At 43.6% G+C, this 27,296-nt stretch overlaps 1 protein-coding gene and 1 non-coding gene across 9 annotated transcripts in view; both read right to left on the reverse strand.

The window, feature by feature from the left end:
- Positions 1-27,296, reverse strand: part of ZHX3 (zinc fingers and homeoboxes 3) — a 141,222-nt gene that overhangs the window by 82,887 nt on the left and 31,039 nt on the right. The gene's annotated exons all lie outside the window — the stretch shown is intronic.
- Positions 18,548-18,654, reverse strand: LOC115803419 (U6 spliceosomal RNA). The gene has a single exon (XR_004024152.2). It is a non-coding gene; the product is annotated as a U6 spliceosomal RNA (small nuclear RNA).

A 27,296-nucleotide genomic window follows, 5' to 3' on the forward strand; every position in this document is an offset into this window, starting at 1 on the left:
GACTAAAGGACGAAGAAATAGCACCACAAATGACAAGGCACACACCCACCGAGGACTCTAGAGGGATATCCTGGCCACTCAGCAGGACCTGTACTCTGAATTTACTCCTGAAAGAACAATTCTCAGGCAAACGCAAATCAAAATCACTATGAGATCTCACTCCACACCTGTTAGAATGTCTATTATCAAAAAGACCAGAAATGACAAGTTTTGGTGAGACTGTGGAGAAAAGGAAACCTTGTGCACTGTTGGTGGAATGTAAACTGGTGCATCCGCTATGGAAAATAGTAAGGAGGTTCCTCAAAAAAATTAAAAATAGAACTACCATATCGTGGTGTGCTCCAAGGACAAAGAACAAGATAAACTCAAAGGGCCAATATTGCCAGAACAAGGAGTTACAGGACTCCTATCACTCTGTCACAATGTGACCACTGCACTGTCCCAGAGCCCTCCCAAGTAGGATGCCCTGTCCCTTTCCCATCCCATATAAGAAAACACATTTGTCCCGTTTTTCTCCCGCTCAGCACACTGAAAGTATACATACTCTGCCCAGTCAGCAGATGACTTGCAGGTTCCCTGGCTATAAAAACAGACAAGCAACCCATGCTCATTGTCAACTTTCCCTGGCTACCAGGAAGTCGGCCCGCTGTTCTTGCAGCGACCCCTCCCTTTAATAAACTCTATCTTCCTTACATTCTGCCTCATGTCTGGAAATGCTTTTCCAACCCACGCTCAGACCACGACATTTTGGTGGCCCGTATGGGGATATCTCTTGGGGGGGGATCTCCTCCCCCACCTCCTCTCCTCAATTCTTGGGACCCTCTGTGAACAGGCAAGTTGCCGGGCAAGCAACAGAGGAACTCTGGCCAGGGCCACACCCTGGTGTGTTCTGAAGACTCCACGGCTCACTTCACCCCCGTAACTACCGCCCAGAACCAGTGAGGGTCCCTCTGTCTTCCTTCTGGCTGAAGACTAGGCCAAAGGGTATTGTGCGGGCACAGGTCAGGCCATAGGGCGCCTGCCGCTTGAAGACTCCCATGAAAGGATAAAGGGGTCACAGAATAGACCAGGCTGTTAGAGCATCTGCCCCCAGCAAGACAACTTCCGTGCACCCTTGAGGCACATATTGGTTCAAGAAAAACCCCTCCCCTCGGCCGCCACCTTCCCGGCAGGGCTACGAGGCCAACTCCTCAGCCTGTCTTCTCTGTTACTTTCACTTTTTTCTCAGTCCGGATTGATTTACAGGAGCCTAGGTGTTGCCTCTGAGCCATCCCAGGAGTCTCAGGGAATCGCCAAACGGTGAGTCACCCGGTGGGTCCTGGGAATCTCTCTCTCTCTCTCTTTCTTCCCCTGCCCGAGTCGCACGATGCCTCAGTCACACGGTTTGTGCCTCAGTCGCACGCTCAGGGGTCACTTCTCACGGTCGGACGCGATTTTTCGGATGGTCAGCCCATTTTGTGCCTTGGTTGCATGGAGAGATCACTGGGACAAAGGGGACGCCTTTCTGTCAGCCGGTGACTCTCAGTACCCCCTTTCTATGGCATATAGGCTAAGTAAGAGCAGGTTCTGGTACGTCTCGGGAGCCTCCCTGAGACTCACCCCTTGATAGTATCCTCAGGAACTGGAAAAAATTTGACCCTGAAAATCTCAAAAAGAGGCTCACTTTCTTTTGTAACACAGCTTGGTCCCAGTATAAAGTGGGGGACCAAGAACAATGGCCCCTTAATGGAACGCTAAATTATAACACGATCCTCCAACTTGATCTCTTCTGCCAGAAAAAAAGAAAGGACTCAGAGGTTCCTTATGTCCAGACCTTTATGGCCCTTAGTCAGAATCTGGATCTCAGGGACTCATGCCGCATGTGTCTTTCTGTTGCCGCCTTATCCCCCCGACCCCCCCGTCTCCCTCTCCAGCAGATCTCCTAGATGACCCTCTACTCGACCTTTCCTGTCCCCCACCCCATCAACCCCCTTTGCTTCAGCCCCCCCCCCCTCACCTCAACCCACAGCTCCCCGACAGGCACCCCCTTATCCAGGCGAAAGCCCCCTCTCCCCTCCCCACACAAGATCGAGGACTGCCCAAAGCCAGGAAACAGATTCTGATACGCTTCCCTTGAGGGAAGTAGCAAATGGAGACATGGGCACTATTACAGTCCATGTTCCCTTTCCTATGTCTGACATTTCCCAAATTCAAAACAAGTTAGGTTCCTTTAGTCAGGATCCCACCACTTCTATTAAGCAATTTCAGGCCCTCAATATAGCCTCTGACCTGACCTGGCAAGACATTCATGTAGTCCTGACCGCTTGTTGTACTCATGAAGAGAAAAACAGGATATGGGCATTAGCCCAAGCTTGGGCAGACGAGGCACAGTTCTGTTTCCAAAACCCGGATGGATGGGGACCCATTCTGGCCCGGCTAAATGACTCTCTTTGTAACTATACCCTCAATTCTAAACGGACTAGCCTGGAGTGGAATCCCTGTTCAGAGAAAATTAAATATGATGTACATGAAGGTAATTTCACTTTGTGCTGGGGAAATTCAAGGAAAAATGCGACTAAGAAATGTATTAATGAAGACCATATTCCCATAAACAGCTCGGCCCTGGGAACTAAATATGTGGGGATTGGTGTGGCCACCGGACACTTACTTAGTTTAACCTCCCGGCAAGATTCTCCTCCAAAATATAACATAATTCAGCTAACATTCAGAAAGTCGTTATGCCAATCCCCCAGTCACACTGATAATCAGTCAGAGCCTGGATTCTCCCCTTTATGTATAGATGATTACTTCCTTGGAGTATGGCCTTCCCAATATAATCCTAGGCCATGGGACCCCAGTCTATTCCCAGAGGAAAACTCCCAAAAGGTCAGGGCCTGGCTCTGGGGACCCACAACGGGGGTATCCTTGAGGGGCACCGGATTTTCATTTCTATGCGGTAACAGGGTCTATCTGGATCTTCTCACACTTTGGAGGGGCTCCTGCACAATTATTGCTGCGGTCCCAGAGGCGAGCATTATGACTACAAAGGATTTAGCTTCCTCAGGAGGCATTCCCAACCTTGGGTCCTTCCTCGAGGAGGCCATAAGACCTGTCTGGGAGAGACAAAAACGAACCACTGATTGGGGGGGACATGCGTATGATAACCCAATTCTTGATTGGCCCGAAATAATACACAGCATCTTTAGAGGGCTCTTTTGGTTTGCAGGCATACCCCTCTTAGAGAGGAGTGTTCTCAATTTCACCATCATGGTCCAGGAATCTTGGAAGGCTACGGTAGCAGCCACTGAGGAACAGCAGTCAGCCCTAGGCTCTCTGGCCAAGGTGGTTTTACAAAATAGAAGGGCCCTTAATGTTGTAACAGCTGAGCGGGGGATGTCTGTGCCCTACTAAATGGAACATGCTGCTTCTATATTAATACCTCTGGCCAGGGTGAAGAAGACCTTCAGATTCTAAATAAAAACATCAAATTAATAGAAGATTTAAAAAAGAGAGCAGGACAGGGCCCCAGCTGGCTTTCCAGCCTCCTCTCCTCTATGGGGATCCAGATATGGACGTGGCTATTGCCCTTGTTGGGACCATTAATCCTGATAGCCCTTGTTTTGTTGTTTGGCCCCTGCATTATTTTTATTTATTTATTTATTTATTTATTTATTTATTTATTTATTTATTTTGGCTGTGTTGGGTCTTCATTGCTCTGCACGGGCTTTCTCTAGATGTGGTGAGCAGAGGCTACTCTTCACTGCGGTGTGTGGGCCTCTCATTGTCGTGGCTTCTCTTGTTGTGGAGCACGGGCTCTAGGCATGCAGGCTTCAGTAGTTGTGGCACGTGGGCTCAGTAGTTGTGGCTCGTGGGTTCTAGAGCACAGGCTCACTAGTTGTGGCGCACGGGCTTAGTTGTTCCGTGGCATGTGGGACCTTCCCAGGCCAGGGCTCGAACCTGTGTCCCTTGCATTGGCAGGCAGATTCTTAATCACTGCACCACCAGGGAAGCCCGGCCCCTACATTATTAACACATTATCTAAGTTCATCTCCTGACAGGTTCAAAGGATTCAATTCCAGATGGTGCTACAACAAGGGTACCAGCCATTTGGCACATGGACTACATTGGAACAAGCCGTCTTATCATTCCATGGGCTCTCATCTCCCTCCATAAATATACCCTGACAGAGAGCAGGCATCAGGAACCCAGGACCCCTACGACGCCCCCACCCAGAAGGAAGTAGCCAGAGAGATCGTCGCCCCTTCTCCTTACAAAAAGGGTTCCCAAACGCCTGAGAAGGAGCTAGGCAGGTAGGTAGACATGAGCAGGGTATCCAATAGGGCCAAAGAATTGGCCCTGTAAATAAAGAGAGGGGGGAATGAGGTGTGCTCCATGGACAAATAACAAGATAAACTCAAAGGGCCAATACTGTCAGAACAAAGAGTTACAGGACACCTATCGCTCTGTCACAATGTAACCATTGCACAGTCCCAGAGCCCTCCCAAGTAGCATGCCCTGTCCCTTTCCCATCCCATATAAGGAAAGACATTTGCCCCGTTTTTCTCCCGCTCAGCACACTGAAAGTATACATACTCTGCTCAGTCAGCAGATGACTTGCAGGTTCCCTGGCTATAAAAACAGACAAGCAACCCATGCTCACTGTCGACTTTCCCTGGCTACCAGGAAGTCAGCCCGCTGTTCTTGCAGCGACCCTTCTCTTTAATAAAACGCTATCTTCCTTACATTCTGCCTCGTGTCTGGAAATTCTTTTCCGACCGTGCTCAGACCATGACACATATGATCCAGCAATTACACCTCTGGGTACTTATCCCAAGAAAACGGAAACATAACTCAAAAAGACATATGCACCCCCATACATAGGACACTTAGGAAACCACCTAAGTGTCCATCGATGGATGAATGGATAAAGAAAATGTGGTATCTTTATATAATGGAATATTATCCAGTCATAAAAAAGAATGAAATCTTGCCATTTGTGACCACATGGATGGACCTTAAAGGCATTGTGCTAAGTGAAATAAATCAAAGAAAGACAAATACCGTTTGATCTCACTTATATGCAGAATCTAAAACAACAATAACAACACCAAGCTCACAGATACAGAGGACAGACTGGTGGTTGCCAGAGGCAAGGGGTGGGGGGCGGTTGGTGAAACTGGTGAAGGGGGTCAAAAAGTACAGATTTCCAGCTACAGAATAAACAAATCATGGGTGTACTTATTTACTTATAAAACAGATAAGTACATCGTGGTGACTATGTTAATAATTGCACATTTGAAATTTGCTAAGAGAGAAGATCTTAAAAGTCCTAATCACAAGAAAAAAACAACTTTTGTAACTATATATGACGATGGATATTAACTAGGCTTATTGTGGTGCTCATTTCACAATGTACACACATATCAAGTCATTATACTGCACACGTGAAACTCCTGAAACATGTTATATGTCAATTATATCTCAAAAAAATTAAAATATCAGTTGCCTAGGCCCCACCTTAATCCAATTAAACTAGCATTTATAGAGGGAATGAGGAGCTAGGCATTTGTATTTAAATGCTCTCCAGATAATTTAATGCACCCTTAGGACTGAAAACCTCTGACCTGGATCCTTATTTAGAAATGTGAACAGAAAACTAACTAAGGGGACTTCCCTGGTGGTGCAGTGGTTAAGAATCCGCCTGCCAATGCAGGGGACACGAGTTCAAGCCCTGGTCCGGGAAGATCCCACATGCCTTGGAGCAACTAAGCCCATGTGCCACAACTACTGAGTCTGCGCTCTAGAGCCCGCGAGCCACAACTACTGAGCCCGTGTGCCACAGCTACTGAAGCCTGTGTGCCTAGAGCCCATGCTCTGCAACAAGAGAAGCCGCCGCAATGAGAAGCCCGCGCACCGCAACAAAGAGTAGCCCTCCTCACCGCAACTAGAGAAAGCCCGTGTGCAGCAACAAAGACCTAAGGCAGCCAAAAATAAATAAATAAATTTACAAAAAACAAAAAAGAAAGAAAACTAACTAAGAATAAAACACTAAGAAAAAAATAGATTGAAAGGAGGCACCAAATTGAATAGAGGAACCAAGCCCAAAGGAAACAGGGTTAACAAAGGAAACAAAATAATTTTAGTGTTCTCTGAAAGATCTATAAAGATACCCTTTCAAAGATAAGATACTAAGGCGGGGAAAAGCACTACTATAAGTTACCAGTGGAGAATAAGGAAACAAAACTACAAAAAAAATCATTTTTTAAATCCCTCAACAGCAAATCCCTGTATACAAAAATAAGCATGATCAAAGATGGAAGGAGTGATCTGGAAGGCTGACCTGATAAATTCTCCCAAACCAAGGGATAAGAAATATGGGGGGGGGCGGATAAATCTAGATGATCCAATGTATATCTAATATACATCTAGTTTTTTCAAAGGGCGAGGATGGAGAGGAAAACATATCAAAGAAAGAGCAGGAGCAAATTTCTCTAAGTTGAAAAAGGACCTGAGTGCGAGGTTGAAAGGGTCTGCCAACGGTTTATAACAACACTGAAAAAAGAAACACCTAAATACAACTTGGTGAAATTTTTAAACTGCAAAAATAAAGAGACCCTGACAATCTAAGGTGGGGAAGGATGGCGGGGGTACGAACTATAACAAAAGGAAAAGTGGATTTGCATCAGACTTCTCATCTATAACACCAGATGTTAAAACACAAATGAAACAATTACTACAAACTTTTGAAGGAAAAAAGTCATTTTAAACTTAGAACCCTAGATCCCCCTAAAACCATCATTTAAGTATGAAGGCAAAATGAAGATATTTGGGGGTGTGCAAGAGCTCCATGAAGTTCACCACCCATGCATTTTGGAAGGGAAAGAAGTATAAGAGACATACTTAAAGTATAAGCTTATAAAGTATAAGACTTATACTCAAAGTTGTACCTTAGCAAAATTTAATTTAAATTTAAGAAATAAAAGTCAAATTGAGATACAAGAAGCAATGTCGATCAAAGAAATAAGTAAAACTTATAGTTAAAACTCAACAATTATTGCTCAAATATAATGTGAAGTACAATGCAACTGCTAATAAGAATTCTTGAAAGAGCACAGGTATAATACAGAAAATTAATCAGAAACTTTGAAAAAGAATCTGGGAACCAAAGGAGTAGGAAAAAAGAAGCAGACATAGGTTAAAGTCTTCTCTTATTTGTGGAGGAAACATAAATGCTACTTAATTTTGATGCCTACAGAGAAAGTTGGGCTCAAATAAAAGGATAACCTGGCTCCAGGAACTGGACGGATGGTGCCAAACATAGTGAGAGGGTTCAAAATAACGTTAGCGAGTCCAAGGCCATGTCATGCAGCCTTGCAGACCAAACGGGCGATTTAAAAATTTTATCCTAAGTGCAATGGGAAGCCATTTAAGAGTTTTAAGCAGGGGAGTAAATCCACACTTGATTTATGTTTCCAAAAAGATCACTCTGGTTAAAGTAAAGTATAGAATGCATGGGAGAGAGACAAGAGAGGAAGCCGAAAAGGAAGGCAGAAGGCCACTGCAGAAGTCCCAGACGGTGATGACAGCGACCCACATTAGGGCGCTGGCAATGGAGGTGGGCTTTCTGTGTGTTGGAGGTGGGATCTGCAGGCCTTTTGGTGGAGTGGGCATGAGGGACAGAGTGGTTAAGCATGACTCCCAGGTTTCTGACTTTACCACCAAGTCTGCGAAGGTACTATTTTACCAAGATGGGGAAGACCAGAGATCAGCAAGTTGTCAAAGAAATACTAAATACCCTTTCAGTGATTTTGCTCTGTATCTTGTGGTAATACTGCAGACACTAAGGGCAATCACAGTTATCTTCTCATCCTCCCTGCCAAGTAACAGTCTTCCTCAAGCACCTATTTTATGCATATTAAACACTGTGGAGGCAATGCCGCAGAGATCCATTAGACACATTTAGGCGCCTCTAACGAGGTCACCTCTAAATGATGGCCAAGCATCAACGCTAGAAACTTAGGCCCATTACATGCAGTAAAACTGGGCAAATAAGGAACCTAATAAAATGTACAGTGTCTCTGTGACTAACTTCTCACTAACGTTCCCTAAAGATGATTATTTTGATCAGCTAGAGATTGGTACAAGTAATAACACCCACGATTCAGTGCCTCACCAAAGATACGTCACAACTCTTTAGGTATCCCGTGTGTGTGTGCACGCACGTGTCCGCACACATATGCATGTGTTCACACGCCAATGATTTTCTATACCCTGGAAGTGAGATATTTCCCCTAACCTGCATCGGTCCAGCTGTAACAGGGCTTCGGAAAGTCCATAATATGGAGCTCCAGCTATCCACCAACTATGCAGTTGAATGACTTCCTATAAAGGCAAGGTTGCCCACCACTAAGGGCAAAGGCAAGTACATCTCCTGGGGAGGCAGTGAATGAATATTAATACAACTCATCTATGGTCACTGTGAGTCAAAGTCACACAAGAGGAATCGCGTTCTCCAGTCTCCAACCTAGACGCTGTTCAGAACATAGCTTCTCTTAGGAACAGTACATGGAAAGTCATTGAAAAGTCTTGGGTGGGAAAAGGGTGAGGAGAGAGGTAAAGGGACAAATTTTGTTCTCTACACTCGTGTATTTTTTGGCTGTTACAAGTTTGTGAATTACTTATCCAAATCTAAAAAGAAAAAAAAGGAAAGGTTATTACATGAAAACCTCCATTTCTCAAACCTCTGTAATAGAAGAAAGTTCCCCCAAAGTAACAAGAAAATTGTACTTGCTTCATAATGTTACAATTACCGAATAAGGAATGCCCTGGTGGCACAGTGGTTAAGAATCTGCCTGCCAATGCAGGGGAAACGGATTCGATCCCTGGTCTGGGAAGATCCCACATGCCGCGGAGCAACTAAGCCCAGGAGCCACAACTACTGAGCCCACGTGTCACAACTACTGAAGCCCGTGCACCGCAACAAAGAGTAGCCCCCGCTCGCCTCAACTAGAGAAAGCCAGTGTGCAGCAACGAAGACCCAACGCAGCCAAAATTAAAAAAAAAAAAAAAGCAATGCTTATTACATAGTTACTTCAAAAGGAACACAGCTGTACATCAAATAAATGAATTCATAAACATCTACCTGGTACTTTACAAGGCACCAAGCATCATGCCATGCTAGACTCTCTTCTCTCAGACCACTCATTTTCCCTTGCTGACCTCTGCTCCAATTGTTTCAAATTCCACCTTCCATGCCAACAATCCCCAAAGCCAGTTTTCCCTCAACTACAGAGCCAGCTGTGCATCAGATATCTGCTCTCAGATGGCCCACTACCTCCCGTGTTCAACATGTCCCAAGCCAGAATCATCATCTCCCTCAGACCTGATCCATTTCCTTTATTTCACATTCGACTGCAACTTTAGGGCCACTCATTCATGAACTCTCCATGATGGTAGTTGCTTTTTGCTTGGTGTTATCGTATCTTTTGCCTAGAAGAGTGACTGGTACACAACAGACACTTAAGAAATATTAGCTAATTTAAAACATGGTTAAAACCATGTGCTATAATGGTAATTACAAGTTTAGAAAACTAAAAAGATCCTAGGATGTTTCTCTAGCCAGTGCCAGAGTTTACTGGAAGGGCTACAAACTGGAGGTCCAGAGGCAGAAACTGGACTGTGGAAGACAAGTCTTAGTTGGCCAGATGATACTTGGAAAAACAATTGTACTTAGCTAGGGCCCAAAAGCTTCCCATAGGTAACTACCACTCCTGTCTTATAAAGACAAATTCCCACCTTTATTTATTTTTTTAATCTTTTCTTTTTTTAAAATTTATTTATTTTTATTTATTTTTGGCTGCGTTGGGTCTTCGTTGCTGTGCGCAGGCTTCTCAATGTCATGGCTTCTCTTGTTGCAGAGCACAGGCTCTAGGCGCGCAGACTTCAGTAGTTGTGGCGCACGGGCTTAGCTGCTCCGCGGCAGGTGGGATCTTCCCAGACCAGGGCTCAAACCCGTGTCCCCTGCATTGGCAGGCGGATTCTTAACCACTGCACCACCAGGGAAGTCCCCCCACCTTTCTATTATATGCCCATGACCCCTGGTCTATAGTTAAACATTCTCCATCAGCAGAGGTGTTGGACGTAGGCTTGAAGGCATTTCTGCACTATAAGGGTGACTATCCTAAATTATCTTTAAAGCTCCTCTGAATTTTGGGACTCCATAATTATGTTTATTTATATATGTTACTTATGTATTTATTTGCAATTATTTAACATTAAGGTGTTAAAATTGAATAAACACAAATATTTGGAAAGTTTTAAGAAATCAACACACTTTTTAGACATGCTAACCAATGGAACCTAACAAAGAGTCTTTTTTTTTTTTTTTCCAAAGAACCCAGGAATAATTTTAATACTAAACATATGTTGAAAACACTGCAGGTATCTAAATCCAAAAGATCCATCACGTATCACCACAACAAACTTGGCAGTTCTTCACAAACTTAGATACCATTCTTTAGGGATTAGACTCCATCTCCATTAACCTGAATCAATCTCAATCCTGGAAATCAGTCAGTCCATTCAAACAGTTGTGTCTCATTTCAGGAGGTGGTGGTATAGACAGGAGTAAATGCCCACTTCTTAGGTCTCTGTATGATGTGAGTAATCCTGCATTTAATAAGGGGCATTTTCAGTCCATTGGCCTGGTCTCAAAGTTATTCAGCTGATGGCATCATGGAGCATTCTTACTTATAGCTGATTGTAAACACTTTCAGGGAAGAATCAGGAATAAAACACAACTGTCTTCCTCTCTTGACAGAGCACTATAGACAGAGATCTGGGAGGGCTGACTTTAGTAAGAATTCTTATTTTTCATTGACTTTTGTCAGTTTTCACAAGATCCCATCTGCAGCTTCCAGAGCAAGTGGGGTGCCCCAGCCATCCCTTCATAGTCACCAGAAACTGTAGGGGAGAAAAAATATCTTTTTCCTCTACCGTTCTAAGTTCCCAGCTGGGTCTCTGGGCTCCCTGTCCCGCGGCACAGGGCGGTGGTGGGGCCGGGAGGCATCCACTGAGGAGATGAGTGCCTGGGACTCTCCAGCTCCAATCCAGACCCGAAGCCAGACAAATACTCTTGAGTGCATAACCAAGAATTATTTTCAATCATCACCAGGCTACTGGTGAGTGATAATTTAGTTTCAATTGTGTTGTTTAATGTAACTGTGCTTCCAATTTCAAGTTCATGAATGACTCCAAAGTCACAGTCAAGCAGAGAAGAGATAAAGGAGCTCCTTGTCTTATTCCAAATTTGAATTTAAAGGTCTGGTTACATCACTGCACAGATACAGATCAGTGTCTCCCTCAGTACATCTCACTTATTCATAAAGAAGGCATCTGTCTTCCTTTGGAATAACATATCATGGATGTATTGGATATATCTACAAAATATTCCAAAATTTGCATTTCTCTTTTCAGCTGTTTTAACAATGTCAATTAGTGCTGTCACATTTTTGATACAATCCAAGCTGATGAAAGCTTTTTGCCCCTTAGATTACAAATGCCATGGGGAAATGACCCCATCTTACTTGTTCACTGCTATTATCCTAGTGTCTAGCAGTAGCTGACAAACAGTAGGTGGTCAATAAAAGTCTGCTGAATAAATAAATTTAATTATGTAAGTATTCACCTTTATCTTAGGCCTAATTTTAGCAAAAAGACACCTATAGACTAAAAATTAGTAAAAAGAAGTCCAAACACATTTTGAGGCACAGGCAACACTGGAATACATAAGGTTTCAAGATGACCAGTTTGAAAGGAAAGCACTCATATGTTTGACAAAGTTCTGTTCTGGTTGTTGGAAAATCTGCTAAATCTGTGGTCACAGTTTTGAATGTTATTAAGCTACTAAAACTCTACAGCCTTCCTTTAGAAAGACTGTTAAGTCTAAAAAGAAGTAAAGGATAAACAGCAGCTTGCTTTGTTGAATGCTGATTACATACCAGATACTGTGCTTGGCACCTCACACACTTATTTCATCTAATCCTCACCAATACCCTACAAAACAGATTCTCATTACCTCCCTGTTATTGATGAGGAATCAGACACAGAAAGGCCAAGGAACCTGTCTTATGTCACACAGTGGCAAGGCAGGAATTTCAACCCAGACTATGGCTTTTAACCACTTGGCTACCTTGGCAGAGGCAATGTTACACTGATCATAAAATTACCAGGGCAGCTATGAGGTCCAAATGAGCACATGGAAAAGAGATTACAGGCACTCAGTAAATACTACTTACCATCTCCCTTCCTGGTTCTCCTCTCCCACTTTGTGAGTCTAGGGGCCTCCCATCCTGGCTCCTTAGGCAATGCTCCCTAAGTTGTAATTTGGGAAGGCAAGCAGTGACCCGATAATTTGTTTCCTCCCTGCCTACAAATTTGGGGAGCTTTTGGAGATTTTAAACAAATTGTGGTATTGTTTGATGCAGGCCACTGAAAAGGAAGTAGACATGTTACAAATAATTGGGGAAGTTAAATACACCACCTCGGGTCACACAGTAAGTGGTAGAACTGAGATTTGAACCCAGGCTTCTTTTCCCCCATGTAGTGCTCCTTCTATTACTGAAAGGGGAGTCACGTAACCTCAAGGTGGGCTACCCACATGAAAAAGGGAAGAGAAAAGAATTTACATAAAACTTTAAGAATGTGTGGAAGTCGATGAGAAATGCTGCCAGAGAAAAGCAAATCCAGAATAATACAATTGATTTTGCAGAAGGAGGGTTATAGAAGCGTCTGTAAATTGGTACTGTACTAAACCAAGTTAGTACAGATTTGGAAAAGATGGCTGGATCAATTTTTAAAATATCCTCTCTTCTAACCAAAGATGCAATAATTATGATAAAAAAATGACTACATTTGTCTTTGTTACTAATTTAGCAAGCACAGAGCATGAGCATTGTATGAAAGCAGTGGTTATGTGAAAACAATAAAAGATAGATTAAGAAATATATCTTCTAAACCTACAACGATTTTTATATGGGCCATTAACTAAAGCATGAATCTAAAAAAAAAGACATTTTTGAGCAATAAGGAAAATTTTAGTGTACAGATTAGTAGATGATATTAAAGAACTTACTGATATTTTTGGCTACGTTAATGGCACTATAGTTATAGGTTTTTTAAAGTACTATTATTCAATCATTGTTAATGCATTCAAGTCACTACTTTTCAACTTGGATTGAATATGGGCATTATTGCTCAATTTTCACTGAAAATAAAGCAGTCTAATTATTGTCAATATCAAAGCTTTATTTTTGTTGCTACTGTCTTTCTCCTGTGGTTGGGATTTCCTAATTTAATGTCTAGTCACTGGACTCAACTTTTAGGACATGTTTGAAAGACACTGTCTTTAGTACTTAGGAGTCAAAATTATCTAAACACATTAATCAACAGTGGTTGAAGTGATCAACTCATTGAGACTAATAATACTTTCTTTTTTCAATCAGAGTTAGTCAAATTGTGTTTTATCTATTTGGAATGAAAACTTACTTATATTACACTTACTTAATTAAATTGTGGACATACCATAAAAGCTTCAATTATGCACTGAAATAGGTTCAGAATGTTTAGTAAATGACAAGTTGGAGATTAACATTGAATTTATCCAGAAAAGCCAGAAGTCCACCACTTGGTGCTGGCAATGTTCTCTGTTTCTTGATCTGGGTGCTCATTATATAGGCCTATTCAGTTTGTGAAAATTCACCAGCCTCTACACTTATGTTCATTTTTATGTATATTATACTTCAATTTAAAAAGTTTTACAAAATTTCTCTGTTATGTTACATACTGAAGTATTACAGATGAAATGGCAGGCTATCTGGAATTTGCTTTAAAAGACTAGAAGATGGGGCGGTGGGGGGAAGACCATGTATGCTAGTGGGTGGGGAAGCGGATGAAGAGGGGTGAGAAATAAATGAAGAAACAAGATTAGAAAGATGCTGACATTGTTGAGATTATATGATGGGTGCATGGAGGTTCATAATATTTGAAAATTTTGAAAATTACTATAATAAAAGAATTGTTAAAGGGAAGGCATAATTGCTGCTGCACCTGTGCTTGCATGTGAGCTGCTGAAAGAACAAAGAGACATCTGACTGATCTTGGAAAACCATTACAGAAAGGGAGGAAATTAATGGGTGAACTACAGCAGCAACTACAGGTCGCTCCGTACCTGTCTCCCACAGGCTCAAATGACAAACTCAGGGCTAAGGGGCTTTAAGAACCCAGAGAGAGAGGGTTTTTTGATATTCAGTGAGCTGCATACCTTCCATGGTGGTGGCCACACCTACTATTTTCAAAAAAGGAAAAGGGGGGAGGGATAAATTGGGAATTTGGGATTAACAGATTCACACTACTATATATAAAACAGATAAACAACAAGGACTTATTGTACAGCACAGTGAACTATATACACATACACACACACACATAACGGAATCACTTTGCTGTACACCTGAAACACTGTACATCACCTGTATTCCAATCAAAAAATAAATAATAAAATTAAATCAAAATTCCTTCTGTTTCCATTGGGGGAAAAAAAAAGAAAAAGGTGACCAGGTCACAATAAGCTCTACAAAATAAGTAAGTGTCGATATTTTTTCTCTCTACATTTTGACATAATAATCATTCCTTGAACTGACCAAAAAAGTCTTGGCCACAGTGCTACCTGCCTTGTACAAAGGGCAAAAGAAAAGTACCTGTCCCCTGAGCTAAGAGAGAGAAAGCTTGGAGAAAGGGGGGGTCAGGTGCTCATGACCTCCCTGCCTTGTGTTCTACAGACTCACTTGCTAAATCTGTTACTGAAAGGCTGCCAGCTACATGAGGATATTTCAGCTTAGGAATGTAATTTCAACAATGCATCCATTTTCTCCAAATTCCAATAGAGTAAAAAAATTTGGATGCTCCATAATATTTCTTATAAAAGAATTTTATCAGGAACACTGTATCTTATAACCAATGTTTAAAAAACTAAATATCCATTTAGTTTCTCTTCTGGTAACTTTCTGGTATATGAAGGTATACCGTAACAATGAAAAAATTTTTAAAGTGCTCAGTTTACATGAGCACTTTTATCAAATGTCCAGATGACAAGAAACTTGAAAAGATACCAAATATGCTGGATAACGGCTAGTCAGGCTGGAATAAAGGGTCCAACCAAACATGCACAGAGAGGTACATACCACTTGGAAGCTGGCGAAATAGCATCACTCTTGTTTTCTTCATTTACTTAGTGAGGTAGGAGATGAACCTCTGAGTATTTGGGGTCAAGTATCTGTATCAGAGAGCATCTTCTGGGGGCTCTGATGGGCATAGCACAGCTATCGAAACACTGAAGGATTTTTTCTCATGAACAACTCTTTCCCAAAACTGGGCCTTTCTACTCAAAGTATGACCTGATAGACCTGCAGCATCAGCATCACCTGGCAACTTGTTAGAAAGACGGAATCTCAGGGTGCACCCAGACCTATTGAATCAGAATCTGCATTTTAACCAAACCCCCAGGTAATTTGTATGCACATCACAGTTTGAAAAAAGCATGGGATTAGGGGATTACTGTCAATGTGGAGGGAGGTTTCCAGAGCTCTTCCGTGGGCCTCCCCTCTTCCTCACTTTTACTAATGACTCACATGAAGATACTGAAGAGCCTTCATCAAATCCCAAGTGACACTAATCTAGAAGGAAACACTCAATTGCACAAGCACCTCCTGGAGCAGGCCGGGCTTGATAGCAGATCACGTGAAAAGATGTAAGCAACCAGCAATTTGCTAAAGAAAAAAAACGTAGTGCACACTTGACTGTATTACTGCAAATCAGACCACTTCTGGAGAACAGGCTGCAGATCTGGCCACATATTCTAAGTGTGACTGAGAGCAAACCGTGGTCAAAGACAATGGTGAGAACCCGACTGGGAGGGAAAGGGATCCAGAGAGTGTTCCATGAGGAATGGCTGACCTAGAGGACATTAAACCCAAAGAGGAGGCGACTAAGTGGGGACATCATGGCTGTATTCACACATTTAAAGGACCGTCTCAAGACATTTCATTCTGCAAATGTGTTTTTGAGACTCTGCTATGTGCCAGGCACTATGCCAGGAGCTAAGGACAGAACAAAAACCAGAACTGCTCTCTGATTTTCTAAAGCTTCCCGACTAGAGGAAGAAACTTGTCTGTTGTTCCAGAAAGCAGAACTGTGGCAGACGGAAGGCAAGTGGAAGGGCAAGGGCACCATACAAGGAAGCCCCTCTGGCCAGGGGGCTCCACCTTCATAAAGAGGGCACAGATGAAAGTGGCCTGGCCCCCCTGGGCTGAGCAGAATGGGTTAGGGAGGGGATGCATGCTTCCCGGGGAGTAGCCCAGGGGACTGCCGGGCCAATGCTATATTCCAGGGATGCAGGATAACCGGGGCCAATATCATTAATCAAATACAAAATTTGTTCAGAATTACACTATATTCAATTTAGCCAAGAACAAATTTTTTAAAACTTAATCACAACTTAGGGTTTCAGCTAAATTTTGTATGTAAATGTAAATGGTGTCTAATTTCTCTTTTAGCAGTTTTTTAAACCTAGGATTTAATAAAAATCCATATTAACATTTTAAGCAACAACTCTGCTTAATGACTCATTTTAACTGTAATCTTACTTCTCTCAGTGACCCTTTAGAACTACTCTATTTAATGTCCCTTGATATACCTTCAGAGTTGCTCATCCCACTGCTGAGAAATTATCCTAAAAAAATAACAATTCCTTTCCCTCTGCCACAAAGAACAAAAGAGGGAGGGGATGGGGAAACTAGATGCATAGAGATTCAAATGAACAACTTTTATAAAGAAAAATAGTAAATAAACCACTTAAATGTTCAATAAAACCGCCAATCTTTTTATGGCATGAAGCAGGGGAAATAAACAATATCTAACAAGTAGGAGAATGTTTAAGGTGAATTGAAAAACTATTTTAAATAATCATGAAGGTTATATAGCAACATGGAAATATACACCTAATGACAAGAAAACAACATAAACTTGCACAATTCTAGCCATGTAAAATCTATGCATGCATGTAATGAAAACTAGAAAAAAAAAAGAAAAATTTAAAGTTTATTTTCTAGGTTGTTAGAATTTCTCTTTTTTAAATTTAAAATTTCAATTTAATTGTTGACTGTTCAATAAATAATTTTACAATGAATGTATCAGGAATCAAAATAATTTTAACTTATAAGTGTAATAATTTGTGTATCAGCAAGAAATGAAATCACAAAGGTGACACACAGTTGGAGCTTAATGTTCAATTGGTTCTTTGTCTTTTATAAAGCTATTTTTCATAAACAACTAAAAGAAAATGAGATTCATGTTATGAACAGTGCTTAACATTCGTGGAAAGTAAAAAGGACTTTGTACAGCAGCTGCGCATGAACTTTGGGTAAAAGCAAAACTAAATTTCTGGATTCTATTTTGCTTTTCACCTTATTTGATCTCAGTTAACATCGTTCATGCCAAGTTGAATTTTTTTCCTCCTCTTTCCCCTTCTCTTCAAGTTCACAGATGTGAAGGAAAAAAAAAAAAATACACAGCAGCTCTTTTACAGTTCCCCCCGGCTCTCCCAGCAATGCCATGAACGGTGGCTTTCTGGAATGGGCTCAGAGAAAGTCAGATGTGAGAGCTATCTGGCTACCATCTGTCACCACGGGAATCACCAGGACTGAACTGACTTAGGGACAAGAGATTTGGGTTCAAGTTTTCCACATCTATAACATATAAATACTTCTACTTACCCCGCAAGGTGATTGGATCAGGAGAAAGGACCTAACACGTGGCTATGGTAAGAAATGCTTACCTTATCCTTTTTTCCCACCTTGCACTACACACACACACACACACACGCACACACGCACGCACGCACACACACAAGTTCTGTCCATCGTGAAGTCACGTGGTCCTTCTGTCTAGTATCTTTCTATTGCTCTCCAGGTGCACTCTCCACCCTTCCCCACCTTGCTCCTGCCCCCGCAGACTGATCTCTATGGATCCCATCAACAAGCCTCTGTGCCCTGGACCTCTAATTGAGTTTGTCCAATGCTGAGTCCCAGAAAGAGGTCAGGGAAGGAAACAGGGGGGTGGGGGCACAGGGCGAGGAAAGGGTGAAGTTAGGAATTCGAATATTCTACTTCTGCCGGCTGTATCCCTCAACCAGAAGTCACTGCTCCTCTCAAGGTGACCTCTTCTAAACGACCATCTCTTCTGGCTTCTGATGGCCACTCCATCCACTTGTCTCACTGCAGCTAGGGGTGGTATTAGTTCCACCATTACCACAACTCTGGGTTCCTGCTCTGTCCCTTGAGATTTCCTCTACATCCTATCCGCACCTCTTTTTTTCTTTTTTTTTCTTTTATTATTTTTTTAACATCTTCATTGGAGTATAATTGCTTCACAATGGTATGTTAGTCTCTGCTTTATAACAAAGTGCATCAGTTATACATATACATATGCTCCCATCTCTCTTCCCTCTTGTGTCAAAAATATGGAATGCTTCATGAATTTGCGTGTCATCCTTGCGCAGGGGTCAGGCTAATCTTCTCTGTATCGTTCCAATTTTAGTATATGTGCTGCCGAAGCGAGCACGTATCCACACCTCTTTAACTCTCCCATCATTTCCCTAAATTGAGAATACCAGCTTTTCCTGTTGGGACTCTGACTAATAAAGTCCTATCGACAGCATTCCATCTACAGCATTTACACCTTGAATCACAGGGAGAATGGGCAGTTCCAGAGTTCATCTCAGGCTGAGAGGCACACACAGGCAGGACCTGATGATTCTAAGATACCTGACTGGCAGGACTAGCCTGTGCTCCCCCACTAGGCCTGAAGTAGTCCTACAACTGAGCCCCTCGTCAGACCACAGGGGAATTAACATCAGTTCCTAAACCCTTGGGGCCCTGTAAACTGGGGGTGAGATTCTGGGCAGACCTAGATTTTAATTCCTCAGTCCAGGCTCACTTAAAGAGTTCCAGTTTTCATAATTCAAAAACAGTCATGTACCACAATGTCCATTGCAGCTCGATTACAATAGCCAGGACATGGAAGCAACCTAAGTGTCCATCGACAGATGAATGGATAAAGAAAATGTGGCACATATATACAATGGAATATTACTCAGCCATAAAAAGAAACATAATTGAGTTATTTGTAGTGAAGTGGATGGACCTAGAGACTGTCATACAGAGCGAAGTAAGTCAGAAAGAGAAAAACAAATACCGCATGCTAACATATATGGAATCTAAAAAAAAAATGGTTCTGAAGAACCTAGGGGCAGGACAGGAATAAAGATGCAGACACAGAGAATGGACTTGGGGAGGGAGAAGGGTAAGCTGGGACGAAGTGAGAGAGTGGCACTGACATATATACACTACCAAATGTAAAACAGGTAGCTAGTGGGAAGCAGCCGCATAGCACAGGGAGATCAGCTCGGTGCTTTGTGACCACCTAGAGGGGTGGGATAGGGAGGGTGGGAGGGAGATGCAAGAGGGAGGAGATATGGGGGGAAAAAAGAAAAAGAAAAGTAAATAAAATAAAGAGTTTTATCCCAAGTTTAAAATGGTGTCCAACTCACCAATTTCTTAGGGACTGGGGGAGGGGAAAGAGCAGCTTCCCAAAGTCCCATCCTTCCAACTGTGCCACTGTCTCAAGTGTGGAGTTGGGAAACAGGGCACAAGAACTGACTCTCCAACACCAAATGGGCTATTTTAACCTCTGAAAGAGTGGGAAAAGAACGTGGAGTAAACAGCTCCCTGCTACCCTCATACATTTCTCTCCCTCCCAACTCCCAGGAAAGGAGGACACTAAGGCTCACAGAGGGTGAGTGTGGAAGACAGAGCCAAGACTGATCTGGGTATCAGATCCCTGTATTCAGTCCTGGCTGCTGGTCCAACCTTAACGACAATAACCATACTCTCCCCTTTGGTCTGTGCTAGCCAGCTGCCCAAAGGCAAATCAAAGGTTTAGTCCTAGCCCACCATGACAGCATTAGACTTTTACTGGTTTAAGATGGACTTTTCTTGGCCCTGGAGACACATAACTGAGGACCTCAGTTCTCCTGTCAGCACCCACCATATGCAGAGCACTCTTCTAGGGGCCCTGGTGAGTTGCAAAGAACCACCCAATTCTTTCTTTTTAAAATTTACTTTTTAATTAAGAAGACCAGAGAGCTAAACGTGAGGCACAAGAGAAGGGCATGGTACACAGAGTTTTACCCAGCAGAAAGGTGTCAGAGAGGGAGGATAGTGGCATAGGAGGAGCTCAAGGTCTGGGTCACACTATGATATGTGAAACATGGGCAAGTCCCCACCTTTCTAAGACTCCATTTCTTCACCATTAAAATGAGGTCAGTAACAGTGTCTACTATTAATGATATCATTATTAACCAGGGTCGTTGTGAGTATGAAACTAAATGATATGTGTAACAATCCCTGGCACAGTGGCAGGCATGCTCTGAGGGCACAGTCAATGCCAGCCTTTATTATCAGACCCAGCTGAACTTGCTTAAGCCTCCTCTGGCGAGAAATCAAATTCCATGCCTTACTGGTATTTTACCTGCACCCTAGGACTTAAAAGCCTTTGTTTTCTTTTAAGGGAAAGTATATTACAACATTATCAAATGTAACAAAATGCTTTCCTGTTACGTAAGACCACTGAGATAAAAAATAGTCCGTTAAATAGACATTTTAGAACCTCCGCTCAGAGGCGGGTTCCACGAGGGCGGGTTTCAGCTGAGAGTAAGTTTAACAAGAGATGGAGCCACCAGAGAAAGCTAACAAAACCATGGGATGCTCTATTAGGACCACAATATGTAGAAAAAGGAAGGAGGTTATATCTGAAGAAACCAGGAATCCACAGTCTATAAAGAAGGGCTTGGGCAATAAAAGGGAAGATAGCTGTCTTCAAGTACTTAAAGGGTTGAACATGCTACATGTGGTGGAAGAGACTCACTAAGTAAATCCAAAGGGTCAAAGACTGTAGTTTCCTGTGAGGAAGAATGTTCTCAGGCTAACAGAGAGGTCCCCCACGTAAGAAGGGATCTCACTGGTGGGCACACTGGAAAACCCTGTGTCCTTTCCTATCTGAGCATCTGTAATCCTAATGTCTTGTTTGGACACCAGAAATAAACATAAGTGGGAATCAAAACAGTGGAGTTCGTGTGTGTGCAAGCATTTCTCATCCTGAGAACAGCAAACCCTCAAGAGAGTAATGTGGGGACTCAAACTTAGTCCCTTGTTACACATACTTAGGCATTCTTATTTCATTTGAGAGATGTCTAAATTTAAAAATAAATAACAGGGCTTCCCTGGTGGTGCAGTGGTTGAGAGTCCGCCTGCCGATGCAGGGGACACGGGTTCGTGCCCCGGTCCGGGAAGATCCCACATGCCACGGAGTGGCTGGGCCCGTGAGCCGTGGCTGGTGAGCCTGTGCGTCCGGAGGCTGGGCTCCGCAACAGGAGAGGCCACAACAGTGAGAGGCCCGCGTACCGCAAAAAAAAAAAAATAAATAAAATAAATAAATAAATAACAATCTTACAGTGTTCTTTTCTTAGAAAATAATCAGCCCAACACTACATCCAAAAAACACAAGTACAACCTGCAGCATTATTTTGAGTAACGAAGCTAAGAGTTCCACTTAGTCAAAGGCATCTCTGCTTTTTGCTCTGTTAGCCTCAGAAAACTAAACACGGGGGAAAAAATTTTTAAAGATTCTAAAAATCCAGCCACTGGGAAGAAAGTGATTCGACATTTTCTTTTCTTTGTTCTACCTGCCAAAAAAGATAAAGTGGGTTTGGAACTGAGAGAAACGACAAAAAGAAAGAAAGGGTAGAAAAAGGCATTTGAAAGAGAAGCATGAGAGTTTAGTGACATTAACCACCCAGAACCTTACTGAAATTCCAGATGTGTGATGTGCACACTTTGCTGTCTCTACCCACCTCTTCTTTTCACCCCTGGTTAGCAGGAGGGAAGGATATAAAGGCAGAAGCGCATCTTTCATTCAGCCCATTTGCTGCCTTTGAAGGCGATCACACTTGAGCCCAGGAGAACGTTAGTGCTCATCACCATAGAGGCAGCTGGAACGTCAAACCCAGAACTGTGGAATCTCAAAACGTGAGGCACCTGTGACAGGTTTCGGGGTGGGGGCAAGGGAGCAGAGAACCAAGTTACCAGGCAATGCCGGTCTTCGGAAGCTCTTCTGAAGCAATTCATATTCTTAAATTCTCAGCTTTTTTTCCTTTCAGAAGATGGAGACAATTACTAATTCTTTGGCACTAAATGAATTCCTTCTGTTCACAGAAGACATTATACCAGACTTCACAGCCCTCAGACCCAGTGAGAAATGAATGATCTACTAAAGGACATACAATCAGGTGTAGATACCTACATTATAAAGTGTGGCTTTCACCTGAACTGGAGAAAGCAATCTTTGTCCTAGATCACAGGGTATTTCGTTGTAATCCTATCCTTCCAGTACTGTTAGACTGGGGAGACTAATAAGTAAGCAGGGTGCTAAGTGCTACCATATCCACTTTATACTCCAGGAGAAGTGGAAATGGAGGAGAAGCGGCACCTAACCCAGCCTGAGGGGTCAGGGAAGGCTTCCTGAAGGTGGGGGGCACCTGACATGAAGATGAAAGGCAAGTAGGCATTGTCCTGATGAAAGCGGGGAGGGCTCTTTCTTTTCCAAGAGGCACAGAGGAAATCCAGGAGGACCAAGGTCAGTAGCCTGGGTAATGCTGTCATTTCAGAACTGGTCTAAGGACTTGGGGACCAAAAAGGGGCCAGAGAGACAGAGGGCTAAGGAGAATTTCAAGGCAGGAATGGCTCACAGTGTGACTGGATGCAGCTCAAGCCAGGAGAGGGTCAAAGGCCTGGACTTGGCTAATCATAAAGGGCCTTAAGTGCCCTATGCCCTAGACATTTCAGGGAAGTGGCAGTGACAGAGGCCAGAGCACAGAGGCTGGAGCTGAGGAGGTGAGGAAGTAGAGACGGTGGATAAAGCTACTCACAGGAAGCTTGGCTGAGAACAGGGAGGGAGCTAACAGGAAATACAGCATCAAATTTTCTTTGCCAGCCTGAACCTCTGCTCTGAGCTCCAGACTCACTTCCATCTTGAATTCCTTTTCCCTTACCCACCGCATCCAATATACCCCATGACCTCCCTTCCACCCATTCACCATACAACAGCCAGAGTAGTCTTTTTAAGCTATAAATCAGCCCATCTTGCCCCCACGCAAAGTGTACAACGGTTTCCTGCTGCCCTTAGAATAAAATCTCACCCCCCGGCCATGGCCTGTACATGTTTGTGCGACCTGGGCCCTGTTTCCCTCCCCAGCACCTTCTCCCGCACCCTCCCTCCTGCTCAGCATGGACCATGCTGGCCTCTGTTCAGTCCCCAAACCCTCTAAGCACTTTTCTGCCTTAGGATCTTTGCTCAGGCTGCTCCCTCTGCCTGGAATGCTCCTCTCTTGCCCTCCCTCCTCTAACCCAAGCAGCCAAAGGGTGAATCACCTATAAAGGAACAGCCACCACAGAGGTGCTCCCCTCCCCCACCCCAGGGGTTCCCCTCAAGCCTACTTCAGAGTCCAGGTTCTCCGGTTCTCCAGGTGGGATATTTCCTGGCTCTCACCGCCAGGGGCTCTGATGTCAAAAACCTCAAGTCCTAGCTCATTTCTCTGCTGCCTATTAATTGGGTGTCTCTTGTCAAGGCACCACCTCACAGGGTCTGCCTCCCCAGCTGTTAGGAAGCTCATCTCAGAAGGTGTGTAGACACCCGGGTTCTCGCCCACCTGTCTCCCCCCGCCCTGGGGGCCCTCTCTCCTACCTTAGTGGTGCCCTGCCTTCATGGGGAACAGTCCTGGGCCCCTCAGCCCTTCCCCCTTCCCCAGCTCTGTCTCTCAAGGCAGGAGGAGTGGCCTCTCCATTCTGTCCTAGGCTCCACAGGTCCTGCCTCACTCTTTTCAGCCCCCTCTACCCTTCTGTGCACACTAAAACCCACACACCCCAAATTCATCTCCATCCAGTAAATGCCTCCTCTCAACCATCTCTCCTTTGGCCTTAGTCACCTAGGCCTGATGCATCAAAGCCTCCCAATCATAGACATTCTCTTCCCCCACCCTGCTTCCTGGACATCGATACCCAGGGCAACCATGGAAACCATGGTTTGAAGACAGCAGAGCATCCACCAGTCTGGGCCCCCACCCCCACCCCCATGGCTGATTGGATTTGAAATGAGCATGAAAATGTTTTAAGCCACTGAGATTTCAGCAGGGTTTACCTGTTACAGGAGCTAGCATTTCTCTATATAATACAGGCTGAATTTAGATAGTTGAAGAGAAGGGGACAGGACTCTAGTGGTAAAGAAGAAAGGTTATACAAACGCCTGGCTCTAGGATTATTCGTGGCCTGATGACACCAGCTCCATTTATATACTCCTTATCCTCTTCAAAATACCTTAAAATACGTTTTCTCATCTGACACAACCATCATCATCATCACTTATCATTGGTGTTGTTATAATTAACAGTTTACGAATGAAGAAGCGGACTGAGAGAAGTTGAGGGGTGTCCAAGGTCCCATCGCTAGTAAACGGAGGAGCCAAGATTGGACCACAGGACTCCTGACTCATCGTCCACTGGCAGCTCCCCCGCAGCATCCAGTCTCGCAAAGCCACACTCCGGTGCTACAAGAGACACTCTCGGCTAAAGTACACAAGGGTGCTGGAATCAAGCAAGGAAAGATAGGGAGTCTGGCAGAATTGGTTAAAGGCAGACTGGAGGACTTATAAACATCAGACTGCGGAGTATAACTTTCGTCCAATAGACAATGGGGAACAATAATCAGCCTCCCCTTCCAAGTCTCACAGCGGTAATTCTATACCTTTACCTCTGTCTTCAAAGACCTTACTGCACCCTCTCCCCTCGGCTATCAGATGTTGCCAGAGGTCCACTTTACAAAGAAAATAGAAGCTTTTATGAGGGCAAAGCTTCCAGCCGCCTAGCTTCTACAGACATACCTGTATCCCCAAACAGCCTTTCCCCTTTCCATACCAAGTGAAAGAGGCATCCCTCCTCTGGTAAAACTACTGACCCTGTGCACATCCCTCTATCCATGGAGGAAACCTTGATCAATCGTTTGTCCTTTCTCTCCCTTCTTCCTTTCTTCTAGCTCTGTTTCTTCAGCCTCTGAACATGCTAGAACCCCTCACATCCTAAAATCATCCCTTCCTCAGGAAGTTCACAGCCCCTTCCCCTCATACGTCATAACTGAGCTCCTTAAGAAGCAGCAGCAGCAAACATGCATCTCCACTTCATCACCCCAGGTCATCTATTCCACCCACTGTAATGAATTATGACACTGAAACAGTCACCTCTAATGATACCTCCTAAGAGCTAGGTTCAATGGACAGACAGCAACATTTCTCTCGACCTTTATATGGGACTTGACAGTGCTGCATTCTTGAAATTCTCCCTGGCCATGATTTCCATGATCCACTCTCTCCTGATCTTCCTCCTCTCTGTCTGCTCCTTCCTGGTTTCCTTTACTGGCTCCTCTTCCTCTGCCTCTCCCCTAAATGTTAGTGTTTCCTAGGATTCCATTTTGATACCTCACCTTACCTTACAAACTCTGTTCTCTCTTTCTGAAATCACCCACAAACACAGCTTCAACTGACAGCTATAGACTGGTGACTTCCAAATTTACATCCCTTCAGTCCAGACCACTCATGTGATCTCTCCACACCCTGGCTACATCTGCCTGCCGGTATCTCCCCATGGATTCCATGGGCGCCTCAAATTCAACACAGCTAAAACCAAACCACTAAGCATCTTGCTTACCACACTTGTTCCACCTCTTTCTGCATTGATAATGACAGCATTTGTTGAGTATCACATCAGTCTTGGTTCTCCAGGAAAACAGAACCAATAGGATATGTATATGTGTGTGTGTGTGTGTGTGTGTGTGTGTACACATGCAAATTAAGAGATTTATTTTAAGGAACTGGCTCACATGATTGTAGGGGCTTGCAAGTCTGAAATCGGAAGAGAAGACCAGCAGGCTGGAAATGCAGGCCAAAGTTGATGCGCAGTCTTGGACTTAAACAGGCACTCTGGAGTCAGGGTCCGGCCCTCTCACCTCTACATCCACAGCACTCTACACAATGCCTGACACATAGCAGAAGCTCCATAAATGTTGGCTAATGACCAACTGGGTATAAAACGAAATGCTTTTATTCATTTATTTATTTTTGGCTGCGTTGGGTCTTTATTGCCACGTGCGGGCTTTCTCTAGTTGCAGCGAGCGGGGGCTACTCTTCATTGCGGTGCGCAGGCTTCTCATTGCGGTGGCTTCTCTTTGTTGCGGAGCATGGGCTCTAGGCACGCGGGCTTCAGTAGTAGTGGCATGCAGGCTCAGTAGTTGTGGCACACGGGCTTAGTTGCTCCATGGCATGTGGGATCTTCCCGGACCAGGGCTCAAACCCATGTCCCCTGCATTGGCAGGTGGATTCTTAACCACTGCACCACCAGGAAAGTCCCGAAATGCTTTTAAATGAGAATGGGACAAAATGATGTAGAAGGCACTGAATTGTGATGAAGAAGTATCAGGAAACTTGAACAAGGGCTGGGCTGTAAATCAAGACACAGCCCTTCCGGGGCATTCACTTGCCAGAATTACCTGACCACTATCCCTACAACCAAATGGGGACTCTCACATTGAAAGTAGCACATCAGTTCCAACTTGAATGTCTCAACAACCCTGTGAAGTTGGTGTGGCCAAGAAAAGGCCACATTTTATGAGTAATCTGAGGCTCAGAAAAACTAAGGGTCATGTCTAGGTTGCTACAGAAAATATCTACAATGAAGGGTCTTAGTTACAGTTCTTAGTTCTTAGTTCTTCAGTGACAGGTATAAGGGGACCATAAAAACAACAGAAGGTCAGAACCAAAAAGGACCCACGCAGTTCAAAACTCTTTATCAAAATCTGCAAAAACTAAAAGTATCTTCTACTACTTACAAGGGATACTTTTTATTTTATTATGATTATTATTCAGATACATTTTTGTCTTACTGTACTATAATTCCATGGTATATATTAGATTATTAGCACTGTCACATATACGTTGTTGTAGTTCTATACTAAATATCTACAAGTACATACTGCTTTCTGAAGTAACTCCCAGTATGTATTAAATCTGTAGTTCTTTAGGGAGGACTAAGTAGTCTGTACTAA

Source organism: Delphinapterus leucas, chromosome 15, assembly GCF_059928025.1.
Source record: "Delphinapterus leucas isolate spDelLeu-1000000601 "Yukka" chromosome 15, BTC_Dleu_Yukka2, whole genome shotgun sequence".
Classification (NCBI taxonomy): Eukaryota; Metazoa; Chordata; class Mammalia; order Artiodactyla; family Monodontidae; genus Delphinapterus; species Delphinapterus leucas.